A 7027-nucleotide genomic window follows, 5' to 3' on the forward strand; every position below is an offset into this window, starting at 1 on the left:
AAGTGTGCCATCAAGTCAATTCCGACTCCTGGAGCCCACAGAGCCCTGTGGTTTTCTTTGGTAGAATACAGGAGGGGTTTACTATTGCCATTTCCCGTGCAGTATGAGATGATGCCTTTCAGCATCTTCCTGTATTGCAGCTGTCCAATATAGGTGTTTCCCATAGTCTTGGAAACATACCAGTGGTGATTCGAATTGGCAACCTTCTGCTTGTTAGTCAAGCATTTCCCTGCCGTGCCATTTAAAGTGAACTATAACTCCACCTAAACATGCACTGAAAGAGCATATACCACCTCGATTGGAAGTACAAAAGATGTTAATGTGTTCTAAGAAGACTCTGTGGTGAAGAGATTTAACGTATCTTATGTGTGAAACAAGCAAGTGAAAGCAGCTCTGTGTTCTTCATAATTTTGTAACTCTTATAAGTCCCATGCATTTATAAGCAATTTTTTACTCCAAGAACCAACCAGAGACCACATGATAAGTGTGTGCACGAACCGAGGTCTGAGCATAGGTTTGGCGCTGAAGGGAGGAGAGTGGTGAGTGGGAACAGGAGCTTTAAGAAAGAGGAGAGCAGGTCCTTACCTGATCTGTGAATTGTGCATCATCTTTGAATTGTGCTTCACTCGGCATAACCACTGAAAATTAAGAATGCAAACACAAGTTAGAAGGTTGTTTTCATTTTGGGCAGGATATTCAGTGGCTGGTCATACCAGGAAATATCCAAGAAGACCCTGAAAACATATGTACAACTGATTTAATGATGTGTGTGTGTGTGTGTGTGTGTGTGTGTGTGTGTGTGTGTGTACACATGTGTGTACATTTATATAGTGATTTATGGATGTTGCAAATCTTTCACACCCATTCTCTCAGTAACCTTTACAACAAGCCTTTATAAGGTAGCAGAGGTGTACCTATGTAATTTTGGAGCCTGGACCTTAAGGCTTTTGGAGGCCCCATGCCTGCTGGAGGCCCCACTCCACCACTGCAAGTTAAGCATCATCCCTCTACACACACATACACCGTGACACACACGTGTGTCCCCACTTCCCCTTCTGTCTCTAAAGCACCCAGAACAGGTCCTAATCACACTCGGTTGCCTGGTGCAATGTGGGCCAGCAGCAACCATACCACCCAGGACAGACTAAAGAGAATTTGGGGGCTCCCAGGGGGTGTGAAGGCCCTGGATGTCCAGAGGTAAGAGCACCACTGTAAGGTAGGTCAGTGTTGTTATTCTCATATTGCAGATGCTTGGGGTGGCTTGCTTAAGGGCAGCTGTTGAGTTTGTAGCTGAGAGGTGATTGAATCAGTGGCTTTTGTTGGGAATTCTCTCTGGTAAGATAATCCCTTTTTCTTTATAGCAGAGTGCACAGAGGCACAACACAGCAGAAATTTAGTTAGGCATGCGTGTATGCTGAGAGTAAAGTAACTTGGAGCCAGTTCATAGTTTCAAATCAATATATATGGCATTTATTAAAGAACTCCATTCTAGATAGGAAAGTGAGGAGTTAGGATCTCTAATCTATCTAACTAGCTGGATGCAGATGGATTCTGCATCTCTGCACACATGGTACAGGGGAGAGGAGCTTGCATTTTGCAAGGTAGAAGGAACAGGAAGAGAAGGGGAGAGAGGAAGTGCAAAAGCAGGAAGGAAGGAAGTTAGTCCCTGAGAGTAGCAATCTACATTCCAAAAGGATAGTGTCAGAGCAGTAGAGAAGGGATGACCAATGTCTTGATCCTCTAGCCCTCTGACTCACTATTCTGTCCTCCACTGTCATTGAGACAAGAGACAGTGCAAAGTCCTTCACTTCCAACAGCTTTCAGGTCCCTATCTCTCACATACTCTTTACCCACTACACCAGCATTTTCTAACATTCCTCCCCTCCTAAGGTACATGTAGAGCACAAAAAAAAAGGGGGGGGGTGAAGACACACTGGCCACCCAAGAGAGACCTTTTTATGGTTGTGGCAAAGCCATTGATTTCTCTCCCCCCCCCCCACGCCTCAAGCTGAGGCAATGGCCAGGGGCTGATACATCAGCTATCCCCATTTCTGGAGGAAAATGACCTTAAAACAGTGTTACATATGCTGGTAACATCCAGGCTTGACTACTGTAATGCACTCTATGTGGTGCTGCCCTTGTACATAGTTCAAAAACTACAGTTGCTGCAGAATGCAGTAGCCAGACTAGTTTCCAGGATAACCCAAAGAGACCATATAACACCAATCTTAAAAGAACTGCACTGGCGGCCAATATGTTTCTGAGCGAAATACAAAGTGCTGGTCATTACCTATAAAGGCCTTAACGTCAGCTTGGGGCTGGGGTATTTAAGAGAGCTCCTTCTTTGTCACAAACTCTCCTGCCTACTAAGATCATCTGAGGAGGTCCAGTTACGGCTAACACTGGCTCATTGGGTGGCTGCTCGGGACCAGGCCTTCTCTGTGACTGCCCCTGGGAATCAGAGTTTAAAATCAGAGTTTTAAACCTCTGATAAAACCTCTGATTAAAATCAGAGTTTCTCCATCTCTGGCTGTTTTTTAAAATATCTTAAGATGCTCGTGTTTCTCAGGCTTTTAATTAATTCTAATTGGTTTTATATCATAACATTGTTTTAATAATTTTATCCTGTTTTTATATTTGTTCTATTTTAACTTATGTACACCACCTAGGGATGTGCATGTCAGCCTGCCTAGAAATATGATAATGAATAAATAAATTTATCTTTTTAATCTTCTTGGTTTATTATGGGGCGGGTGAACTGGAAAAGACAAGAGTTTAAACTCTCTGTTGTGGAAGAAAATGTGGTCTTCATGCTGTATTTATTATAATCCAAGTATTGCTTTACAGATAAAAGACAGTTTCAGCCAAAAAGGGGTCAGAGAGAACCAGTGTAGGTTAAAAACATGACCAGATTCCCAGAGACTCCATGCAAAGTTCAGAACACAGTCTTATCTTGTCAAAAGAGGAAATTACATAATTGTTTCAAGTTTGTAGTGATCAACCACCCCTCCCTTAAAGGGTTAACTGGAATTGAACCCTGTCCTGACTGACAGGCTGGTGAACTCCAGTGATCAGCCAGTTAGCACACCAGGTGGGTAGGACCTAGAGAGCGTTGGGAGGAAGGAGAGTTTTCTTGGTTAGAACAAGCAGGCTGGGGGTGCGGAGAATAGCACATGTAGCCAGGGAGGATAGCTGCAGGAAGATGACTGCAGCTCTTGGAAGATAGAATTGCAGGGACTTGAATTCTCATCCAGGGTTTGAGTGAGTTCAAGGAAAAGGCTATGGATTGAGGAAGTTTAGTCTAGGGAAAGTTTGTTTAGTCAGATTTTGCATTAGACTTTCAGTTTCTTTTGTGTGTGCTTTGTATATCCCTGAAGCTGTTCTATGATTGTTTACCGGTAACGTATCTAATCTAAGAAACACTAGCCTTCACCCATCCAGCCAAGGTGTTACAAAAGACTCTGTAAGCTTTTAAATGTGCTTTTTGTATTTTCCTACATACCTGTTCCTTGCAACTGGGTAACCACAATTTTTAAAGAGTGCTGTCCCAGCATCATTTGGGGTGCTTTTTTGAAGTATTATTGTAAGCTACTAAGTATTTTTATCTGTTAATAAAAGCTGAGAGAGCCTGAGAGAGAAGCAGTCTGTAGTACTTGAAGAAAACTGTTTTTCTTTTTGTTCTTTTCTTTTACAAGCCTCTCTGAGTGGGGTTTTTAACTCAGGATAAAGGGGGTGGCTGAAAGGGGGTCTTTCTCTGGTGCAAGCACATCCTCAGACATTCAGCAAACTACCAGTTTTCTCACCACATGTAGGCTTGCACGTGGAGGATTTTTGTGTACTCATCCAACAGAAAGAGAAAGAAAGTTTCCCTGGGATTCCACCCTATGCCCAGGGAGGGTCAAGCACTGTTGAAAAAGGGGATGGTGGCAGCGGCGGCGGCAGCCATTTTTTGAACCTACCAGAAATACAGAGGTGTTTTAGGAGTAGCCTTTGCCAGAAAGCTCAGCAGGGCTGATTCAGCATTTCCCCTTCCCCTCATGTGAGCTTGCTCTGAGACAAAGGCTTTAATCTGCTACAAAGTTATTTAAACATTTCAATCTGTTAGCTGGACATTTGCATGCATGTATTAAAGCAAGGAAGCTACAGTGACAAACCATATTTATCCTGCATGATTCGATTGCTTTAGACAGGGTTGTGCAAAGTATAGCTACTGTCATTGTCTGCTAAAGATTATTCAAATTTCTAGGGACCTGCCCCCTGAAATCTATTTCAAGTCAAACCCCAAGTTTGCGATTTCCTGCCTGCCTTCTTGTTTTCTTCTTGCATAGTATTTCTGCTCAAAAGCTCTTGCATCAAGCTAACAAAATGGCTTCGATATTGTCAAGCAAGCGAAATGATATCCACACACTGTTTGGAGCTGACTCAGCCCATAATTCACAGGGAACTAGGCACCCCCTTCCCAGGTACAAAGGAACAAGTCTGTGGCAAAGCTGGGAGTATAAACTCTCAGAGTTTTCAGCTTTGGGTCTGCTGGGGTGGGGGGGGCACCTCCTTCTCAGTGCACTATGGGGCAAGTCAGCTCCAAAAGCAGGGAGTTTAAGGTCCTCACTTGTATGGGTTAGGGGCCGGGCAGCACAGTGGCCATGGCCCATGGCATACTAGTGCGCTGTGGACTCTGGCTGGGACACACTGCACTACACAGTGCAATGCCAGTTCTCTTCTCTCCTCTTCTGAAGAGGATATATGTGCTATAAAATCCACCCATCTTGGAGCTCTCAAATAGTGCATTCCACTTGCTGGAGCTCTCTGTGCTGCATACAGACTGGGAGGAATGACGAGCAGGGGTCAGTTTGCATTTTCGGCATTAATGATACCAGCTGTGCACAGGTAATCCATCACATCATTCTACAATGGTCAGAGTGACAAATGAGTGACCAAATTCACTTTGCTGAAGGTCAGGATGTATTCAAGAAGCTGGTAAGTAGCACAGCACTGTTATAATTGGAAAGGTGGCTTGCATTTTCAAAGACATTTAGGAAAGTCGCTTCTTTTAAAACACAGGTTCTTTTAAAAACGTCTTTTAAAACTTAAATATTAAAATACAGATGATCTGGAAGCCTTCTGAGCACGAACGGCATCTGTAGGAACCATTCAACAAAACAAAACACTCCAGCAATTCAGGCTATGTTTGGCATCATCCAGTCAAGGTGAAGTCCCACTGATTTCCATAGAAGAGATTTAAATCATGTGCTTAATTCTGTCATAGAAATCAATGGAACTTAAAACTGCTTGGTTTGGGCTTCCTTACATTTTAGGCTTGAAGTTTTACCATATCAGAGAAACAGTACATGGTAAGGGGATGGAATTAAAACACTTGGTAAAGAATACTGGCTCACACACCACACAAGAATCTGTTAGCCTAGTAATGTTGAGTTTGCACAAATTGCATTCCGGAGACTAAACCCATTATTTCTAATGGGTTTAGTCTTGTGTAACACAAATTGCACAAACGCAACATTACTAGGCTCATGTACTCCTGCACAGTAGCCACCTGTCTTTAGAGGAAAGAGGAAAGATTCTTTAAATCACAATATAATGTTAAAAATTGGCAGTTTTACTAATGCAACAATTTTTTATTTGAAGTTGACACCTTTCATAACTGTAAACAAATGTTTTGCAAAAACCTTTACCAGCAGTAAAAATACATTTCAACATTGCTGGGGGCGGTGTGTGTGTGTTTGTGTGTGGTATGGGAAGGGAACCTCTCAGATGCCTTTGTCTGGATCCATCCCTAATCTCTGTAGTCACGGATACCCCTGCTGACAGGAGAAGGGGAGCAACCAAACTCCAAGGGCACCAAATAGGTTGTGGTGGGGAGGGCGTGCTGCTGGTGTGTGTGTGTGTGCATTTAAAAAGCCCTATACAAATAAATTCCAGATAATCTTTAGACAATAGACAACGATTTTGGAAGGATTTTTGTAAACAGACTTTGAAAGCAAAGCTCCTTGGGTGCCAAATTTCTGTGCAGTGGTAAAACCTCACATAATCCTCACATGAATGCAGAAATGCTGTCCTAAGGAGAGCTGGGATTTCTTTTTTTTTTTAAAATCTAGCTACAAAAACAAGCCCAACAGGACTGCATTGTAAGCTTGGGTAAGATAGCAAGATGTAGGGGCTCTGATGCCACAGTGATAAATGGCTCCCTCTCCATTAGATAAATCATGTTGAAGAACACATCTGCCATTCCCAAAGGAAATGATGATATAGTTTTTGTTTTAAATGCCATCTTTTAATGTGAGAAGCTGTGATATCAGTCACTAAATACCTGATATAGTTCAGAGAGAATGAAATGTGGACAGCCCAATTTTTCTTAAGCAGAAAGATGGAAAACGTTAACTCGGTGACACAAGTATCCTGAACACTCAATGTCACTATAAAATATGGTTTCTAAAGAACCTCATGTTAAATAATTGTATCTTTCCATAAGGGTGTGACCCTGTGGAAGGGACATGCCACATCATGTTTTGATGTCAGCTATATTGTAATGTGATCTTTTTACCATGCAGAAACATTGAAAAATATTTACTATGCTTTTGAAATTTATATATTGGTTTATTTTAAAACAAAAAGTTGTCTTGTGATCCTTCATGCTATTCAAATAATTTATCTATTTTAATAATCAGCAAAGAATTTTACATGTACCAAAATGTAATTACAATGTTAACTCTAGACCACTAGGTGGCATAATTACTCTGTTGGAAATATGTGCTCTCAGATACAGTACTTTCTAAAACCTGCACAAGTGTGTGGTGTTTGGCCCAGAAAGCCAAACACAGCCCACCAACCAGGAATTACTTCACAACCAATCTGTTTTTGCACTCCCAGCAAGCAGCAAAAACAGGATGTTTATGGAAGTCCTAGCAGGCTGGCATATATGGCTAGTGAGCTATTTTCTGCAATCCTGTGGTGAGTAGGATTGCCGATCTCCCAGGATGGGTTTGAGTCCTCAGGAATCAGCATCAAGCAC

Source organism: Hemicordylus capensis, chromosome 1 (genome assembly GCF_027244095.1).
Source record: "Hemicordylus capensis ecotype Gifberg chromosome 1, rHemCap1.1.pri, whole genome shotgun sequence".
NCBI classification, from domain to species: Eukaryota; Metazoa; Chordata; class Lepidosauria; order Squamata; family Cordylidae; genus Hemicordylus; species Hemicordylus capensis.